Source organism: Porites lutea, chromosome 9, assembly GCF_958299795.1.
Source record: "Porites lutea chromosome 9, jaPorLute2.1, whole genome shotgun sequence".
Classification (NCBI taxonomy): domain Eukaryota; kingdom Metazoa; phylum Cnidaria; class Anthozoa; order Scleractinia; family Poritidae; genus Porites; species Porites lutea.
Window position 1 is genome coordinate 13,747,361 of NC_133209.1, and position 8,422 is coordinate 13,755,782.

Sequence of the window (8,422 nt, forward strand, 5' to 3'; positions counted from 1 at the left end):
GCGGTCCATATATTTCGGCAGGGTTCAAGAAACCTGAAGAAACAGTCCGTGTTCAGAGCGATTGCAGTATCAGCAAATTATATATTGACATTCGGCCAGAAAAGAGAAAACCGACCGTGTCTTTTTTTAAACAAACGGGTGAGATACCTCTCTAGACTCAAAATCTGAAAATAAATATCGATCAGATTCCTCACGAGCTTGCCCTTTTTTTGTCTGCAATCACACGAGCGCAAGCGGCAATTTTATCTGTCTTTCATCTCATGGTAAAATACTAGCTGAAAGCTTCCAATTCGATTGGAAAGAGAACATTTTCTACAAACTAGAGAAATATATTCAACCAGACTGCATGACGACAAACCAACCTAGTCATTTGAACCGAATTATTAAAGTGCCATGATCAGATCGTGAGAAGAGCTCATTCACGCAATTGAAACCTGAGAACACCACTCGCAGAATCATGGAGAAAATTACCTTCAGCATTTTCCAGAACGAAGACTTGAATTAAAAAAATATATTTCAAATAACAAATTCATATTCACGGCCAGACAAAGCTGTAATAATACGGATTTCTTACAAGACAGCTTTTATACGCACTGTACTGAGCGTTGAAAAGTTTACTACAGTTTGAAATTTGATAGCATACAGTCTGATCCGGAAAAAAACACTTTTTAAAATATCGTCTGCGGGACAAAAATTCACATCATTTTACGTAAAATCTGTTATGTTATTGTTTAACATTTGACTCACTAAACCGTTCAGAAATGCTTTTAGAAAACAGTACTTGTGAGTTTTGAGAACAACTTTCACTTCCATGCAGAAAAATATTATCCCCGGCCGCGCGGCATGAAAGATCAATTTTTTCACTGCCGTTCGTTCGCAAAAATAATCTTCAATTTGATAATCAACATAAGAAACCTTTTTAGGATGTAATTTATCTTAACAACACTTTGCCATACACTGTACTTTTTTTAAAAAAGATCGAAGAGTACTTGGAATACGGTCTACAAAGCCTGTGCAAACTGAAATCAACTATGCCGGTTGCACGCTACGCGTCAGATTTCTCTCCCTCAGATCACATGTGGTATGATTTAAAGAAAAGGCAAAAGAACTCTAATCAGGTTGTACGGAATAATAACTAATGAAAAAGACTACAGTGCTTTCTCTTTCTTGTTGAAAACTTTTACCGCGGCAGCGAGTTGAAAAACACACGCAGATTGCAGACAGATTTGAGAACCAAATCATCAAAGTTTTAGCGCCGAATCGGTGTTTTCGCGGGAATCAGTCAAGGAGAGTAAATAACACAAACAAAACTGAGTGCCTGTAAATTGCTACCTGTTTAATTAACGTTAAAAGAAAATTAACGATCTAGAATCATCTCTTTGACTAAAAAGTCAAGATAAGGCGCTAAAAGTCAGAAGAAAACTAACTCACCTAAGTCGATGTTCCCCAGTGTTCAGCAACTGCAGAATTATAAAACTTTTGTGAAAAGTCATGGCCTTTAAACTCTATTTAAACGGCAACTGTCTCTTTGAGTTCTTGAATCATAGTTCAGTGTCAAGTAGTATAGATCTTGCTCCCTGATTTAAGCTTTGTACATACTCCAGGTTTTTCTTCAGTTCTTGCAATAAATCCGGCTGCTAATAATTTTAAGACTTAGGCTTAGTAAAGAGTTTCAGTTTCACCAAAAGCCTTCACACAAGTAATTCTGTTCGAATTTCTAACAAAGGGATGATTATCGGATTGTCTTCATGAGGAGAAGCAATAAACGTGCTGCACAAAAAGCGTACGCCAGTCCACTCCAGTAAGAACTTGATAATACGGTTATTTTAAACCACATAGAGTAAGAAACTCGCTGAAGAAAAAGTGCATTGATCCGTGGTAGGCAAGCTTTTGCAAAAAATTGTTGATGCTTCGATAGAGTTTAACGTGCCTCTCCCTCGCGCGCTGTTGGAAAATTTTCGTTGATCGCGCCACAAATGCTTCAACACTTTTCCTGGCGTCCGTTCCCTTCTTTCACTGAAGGCCGAGGTCAAAACAAAGTTGATGAGCTGTCAAAATGTGTCCAATCACAGGACTGGCTGTCAATCAGGTAGTTCAGTTCAAACTCACGCAAAGGCACGTGAGCCGGAATGCGATTATTAATCGTTATTTCAGTTGGCTCGCAAACCCTGTTAAACGTTTGTTAGGCTACGCTGGCATTCATAATTATTAATCGTAAATGGTGCACGTGCCTTAATTTTTAAGCGAAACTACGCTGGATGGCGCCGTATCAAAACAATACAAATGACAGAAGCCAAGGAGCACTAGGGAAGTTTGCTTTCAGAAATTCTTGATAAGGGACTTGTCAGAAATTAGCAGGGGGGGGAGGGGGGTGGGAATTTTAATTTTGGGTTCGGAAATGAGGTGACCCATCCCTGCAATGGGAGTGAAATTTGCTAACCCTCCCCTTGACCTTGGCCTAAAAAATCATGACCCTCCCCCCTCTTGTATAAATGATAAAATCTAGTTCTTGCAATACACTAGGGTGAGTCAGTATTATGAAAGCTCAAAATATATTTCTAATCTGTTCTTTGTAATGCCATATACATACATTTTAGATGACAGCTGATCACTCGACTCTCCTATTTCTCCCAGGTTTTTTTAAACAAAATAAAGAACTTCTTTTTTCTTGATCTGTGGGTGAACCTCTACATGATCACGGACACATATTTGCATGACCCTCCCTTTTCTGCAGTCTCAAAAAGTTGTGACCCTCCCTCTGTTTCCACCCCCCTCCCCCCTGCTAATTTCTGACAAGTCCCTAAACTGCCGCTAAGGCGTAAAGGAGATAAAACTGATTCTTATATCAAACCCCTTAAAAGACGGGAGGGAGAGGGCGTGATTCAACGGTATATTTATTAAACAAAATTTTCGATTGAACGACTTTTAAATAATTCTTGATTCTATCGTCCATCACTTCACGATGGCAAATTCCCCTCACACACATGTCCAATACATGGTGGATCATGGTCAGATCGCGACCGGAACCGGAAATGGGCGCAAGGCGCTTGTCAGCAGTACCGGAAGTAAGACGTTAACAGGAGCGAGGAGTGTTGACGATGTTGGCAAACAGACTCGATCGGATCCGATGGAGACAGCTCGTCCTGGCAAGAGTCAATCGGACTCAGCGGAAAGTTAGTTCGCAACAGACGTAGAAATGAGAGGAAACAAACGTGCTACGCATGTAAAATCAGTAATATAGGTCGTTCTTCTCATGTAATACGTCCTTCTTGACGCAAACCAAGCGCGCCACACATGTGATATGGGTCTTTTAAACCAAGAGAGGAAGCGTGCTACACATGTAACATGCCAGTGACGCGAAAAAAGTACTTTACACATGTTATATTCGTTCGTTTCTATTTTAAAAGGCAACATTGGGCATAGCCAGTGTACCCTCTGAATTCTAGCCTGGGACTAAATTCCTTGGTGGGGGATACTGGGGAATAAATTTGGGGAACGGAAACAAAAACAAAATTGGCAAGCGAGGTACCAAGATAGGGTGGAGGGCGGCCCTCTTCATCACCCTCTTCTACTCCCCAGTCCCTTGCTTGCTTTCTACTTTTTTTCACCTGTTTCCCAAATTTATTTCCCACTATCCCCCACTAAGGAGCCTGGTCCCAGGCTATCTGAATTCTGGCCTAATCATAAATTATCAGAGTTTTTCTTGACAAAAATAACATCTAAATTTTACCAAGACTTAATTTTTTGTTGCATCTTCGTTGTGGTTCTCTATAAGATACAACACCAAAAAAAAGAAATTGCCATCAGTTCATGTCAGCTTTGACAATGGTGCAAATCTTGAGAGCCATGAAAACAACTACTCACAAACTTAGGTGTTAACATCCTGAAAGATACAAAAAGATATAATCATTACAGTGAAATACACACAATGTATAATAGGTAAGACCTCAGTAAATTTGTACTGTACAGGTGTAAATCTCTCTTAAGGCTATTATCAAGGGTGAATAATTTATTATTTGTTAATGATCACTTTCAATGCTTATCACAGTTACTGGACAGATTAAGTATCACATAATCTCTCTATCTTAATATTTTTAGATTTTAATGAACATAATAACAGTAATTTAACATTTTTGTCTACTCTATATGCTTGACTTCCAGCTAATGTGTATGCTGCAAAATTGGTGTCTTAGAGTAAAGAAAATGCTGACTGAGAGAAAAATAAATAATATTTGTGACAGTGATGGGAATATTATTGCATTTGTAGATTAGAGAAAATATGATTCCACACTACCTTTATTTTCTCACTGTCATATGGATTACAGTGTGCTTTACACCATGTGTCCACATGATTTTCGAAGTGGAACTTGTCTATGACCATTGACAGTCATATTATGACATCCTCTGCTGTTGGAGTCAAGAGGCTTCTCACTCCCTGGATTGCCTCAATTAATACTTTTTAAGATGGCATGCATCAATTGCACTCACTTGGGTGAAATGGTACCTCATTTTGAAGCTCTGAGGACCTAGGCTCAATTCTTCTGAAAAGAGGAATGGTGTCTGTCATTTTCCATATGAGCCGAAAAAAGTGGCGATGGCGACTCAATTTTACGATGCGAGGATTTATAAGCTAGTGCATATTGAATCACGTTGAATATTTTGGATGGAGGAGAGGTAAGATTTTTATAAGAGAGCCATTAGTTTCTGTAGGTCTTGAATAATTATGGTTTTGAATATAACAAGAGACATTTTTTTAAAAATTAATAAGGTTAAGTTTGGTTGAAGATGTATAATATTATTATTTCTAGTAATAGCATTTAAGGGGGAAGAATTTGTGTTTTTCACAAGAGTTTCGTTTGGGGAGAGTTAAAGGATTGGGAAGATCATAGGAGAAGATTTTAAAGTTCTGATGATCTAATTGACCTGCATGAATCAGTTTATAGTGGTGTTAACCAGCCATCTTTAAAACTGACCAAAGGAGATTCTCTTTTTATGCTTTACGATTGCTGCCTTAGGTGTAGGTGATATACAATCTGTGAGAAAATGAGTTGTGACTCTTTGTGTTACTCAAGACTTCAAGACCAGTCACCTCCAACATGGAGTTTGAAAACAGTGAGCTCAAGAATGTGGATTGTCAAGAAGTCTATTTTAATTTGTCTGATAAATATTTCCTTGTTGTATTAATTTTAAATATTCTTAGGTTTGTGTATAACTGCTGCCTCAGCTGCTAGGTGTTTTTATAGAAAATTCATGCATGATCTGCATCAGCATGGGAGATTCAAGGAGAAATGTGCTGCTTTTACAGGACGCATGTTTTAAATAAGATATGGACTTCTTGTTTACCCATCGTTTGCATTTAAGCATAGACACATGAAAAAAAAAAACATGCAAACATTATATGTTAAGTAACCAAACACCTGAACTTTTAAAACCGATAAGCATGTTTTCTTGCTGCAGTTTGAAAAATACTTGGAGTTAGTGACAATAAATTGGAAATTGTGCTCATGTTCATTAATAATTATAATTATACATACATTTTTTTATTCAAGGCAAGCGTTCCACTGTGGCACTCACGCTTATAATAACTCCAGTAAACCGAACATTCAACATTGACCTTCTTTCAAGAAAGGCATATGAACACCAGATCTGACAGCGCAAACATGCTGTTCTTTTGCTTTCTTTGTATCTGACTATCATTAAATTTGTGTATGATAGCCAATTCAGCAAGCCAATTGATGATAGCCGGCATACAGCTGTAGCATTAGCAAGTTTCGAAAAACCTTGAAAAATTACAGCTCGCTTTAACATGAATACCTTTTTATGTACACCACCCATATTTTAAGTACTGAAAGTGTTGGAATACATACACTGTAAATGTGAGGAGGTAAAGTACATGCAGTAGGGTTTTAACTCCTGCATGTGAAAAGCCTTTCCTTGAAAGAAAGGAATATGGTATTAATTTTGTAGATTGCACCATCAATTAGAAACACATTTAAATGCAATACCTGACAGAAATAAAACTGAAACTTATTTTACTTTGCAATTTTAAGAAACATAAAACTACTGTTATAACAAGAATAATTAACTGGGTTGCCAAAGGCAATTGCTTCTGGGGGAGGGGGAAGGTTGTACACACTCAGGCCACCACATAACCCTGTCGCTGACCATTGCGTGACATAGCATCTCCTCTGAGACTGACACAAACTTATTTGAACATTTGGGCCATTTATACGAGGAAAAATAAGACACGTCTTAAATAAGACACAAACTTTCCGTATAAATAGCACATTTCATCTAAAATTAAGATGTGTCTTATTTTAGAACAGCCCGTAAACACCTGTTCTTGGATAAAATGCATCTTAGCTAAGACGAGAAAAACTGCGTATAAATGACCTTCGCGTCTTACATAGGACGCGAACGCATAGACTATGCATGCATTAATTTTTGGCAGGAAAATTTTCACTTGCCCCGTGGCAGACTGGCAGGGAAAATTTGTTTACATATTACAATGCATTTTCGTTTCCTTGGGTTGTCATCTATTCTAAGACTTTCAAGCTTTATTTGTTTCTTCGCTCAAGTATAATGAGCACGCCGACAAAGGCAAAACAACAGATGTGGTCCACCACTGAAGAAAAGGATTTTTTGTTGTTATGCAAGGAGAGGGCAATAGGAGACCTCCTGGAAGACTCCCATTTTCATTAAAAAGGTCTTCAAAATATTGCCTCTGTGCAGCAAATTGCAACATGACGCCGTAACTTTGAAAGGCAAGCCATGTTGGATTGCTGTTACTACGGGCAACATTCAGATGAAAACGACTCAAGAACAGAAATGAGACGCGAACCATTTATACGAGCTGTTTTCGTCTTAAATAAGACGTGCTCGTATAAATGGTACAGTTCGCATCTTATTTAAGACGCATCTTATTTTTCCTCGTATAAATGGCCCTATTATATTGCACCCTTTTGTAAGACTTTCATAAGTAGAAAAAAGAGTTACCATTTTTAAGTTGGGGCTGTATACAGTCAAACCTCCCGTAAGCGACCAGCCAAAATGCAAAGACTGATTGGTCGCTTACTGGAGGTGGTCGTTTACAAGAATCAAACCACTGGGGGCCACTTCCGAGAAGAGGTCCAGGCCCATCTACTTTATGGAAGATAAATAATTGCATGCAAGTACGTCTAAGTTACAAAATGTGTAGTTCCATGTTGTTACTAAAATTCCTCGTATATTCTAAGACTTTAGTAGCATAGTGCACACAGCAAACATAGAGATCAGAGAAAAAGCTGTCAAGTGGTCACTTACAAGAGGTTAAAAACAATAGAAAATCTTTAACCGTCAGCCCAAAAAGTGGTCGCAGTCGCTTACAGGAGGTTGTCATTTACTAGAGGTTCCTACTGTAAGGCTTTGTCTGGGAAAATTTTGGTGTTTTGGATTGGCGGTCGTTTATGGGAGGTGGTTGCTTACGAGAGGTGGTCGCCCATGGAGGTTCAACTGTATCTTCAAATTCCACCATTATGAATAAAAAAAAGCAAGTTAACCATTCTAAGCAGGAAACAATAAGTATTATTTTCATGCACCCCTCCCTCCCAGAAAAAAATATAGTGTAACAGTATAACGTGACTAATTTGACCAAATCTGGAAATTCCAAAAATTATTGTCGTTCTACGAGTCATGAAATTCTGTTAACAAGTACTACATTTCTCAATTCTGGTTCTTAAACCTAAACTTTAAGAACGAATGTCGCTAAGGATTGAGCAAAATTGGAAATGGTCAAACAAAACCTTCCCTTTTACATTGTGTGTAGTTAGTACTTCATATAAAACTACTCACTGTGGCATTTGTTTGACTTCTAACAAAAACCTGCACTGAGCATTAGGGGGGGGGGAGCTTGGGCCAAAAATTGCATTTTTTGGGACAATTCTCTCCTTGAAAATTAGAGTTTTGATAGATAAATATTTCAGAAAGCAGACAAACAGTTAAAAATCCATTTACATGATAGCAAAATATCATCCTTCCTCTCAAGGGCCCCTCTGATGGCCCCGATTCATTGTCATTGACAAGGGGGGGGGGGAAACGTTTTTTGACAAGGCAAAAAAATAGACACTTTTGAACACATTTTTTTCTTACTAGCACTCTGATTTTGATCAAAATTGAAACAGGATGTAAATATTTCACTCTTTGTGAACCATTCAATGCTCAAAAATCCCCAGGCACTCAATGCATTTTTGCATGCCAATCAAATGAAAATGTATACCTGAGACAAATAGTAATTTTTCACAACTTTTTTTCGCCGCTCTCTTTCTTTTGAATAATGTCATTGGGCCAATGTTAAGCAAGAACATTAGATGGTTCCTATAGATAGTATTCCGTTACGTTTTACAGTCAGTTTGATTTTTGGTCTACAAAAACAGGCATCGTGTGC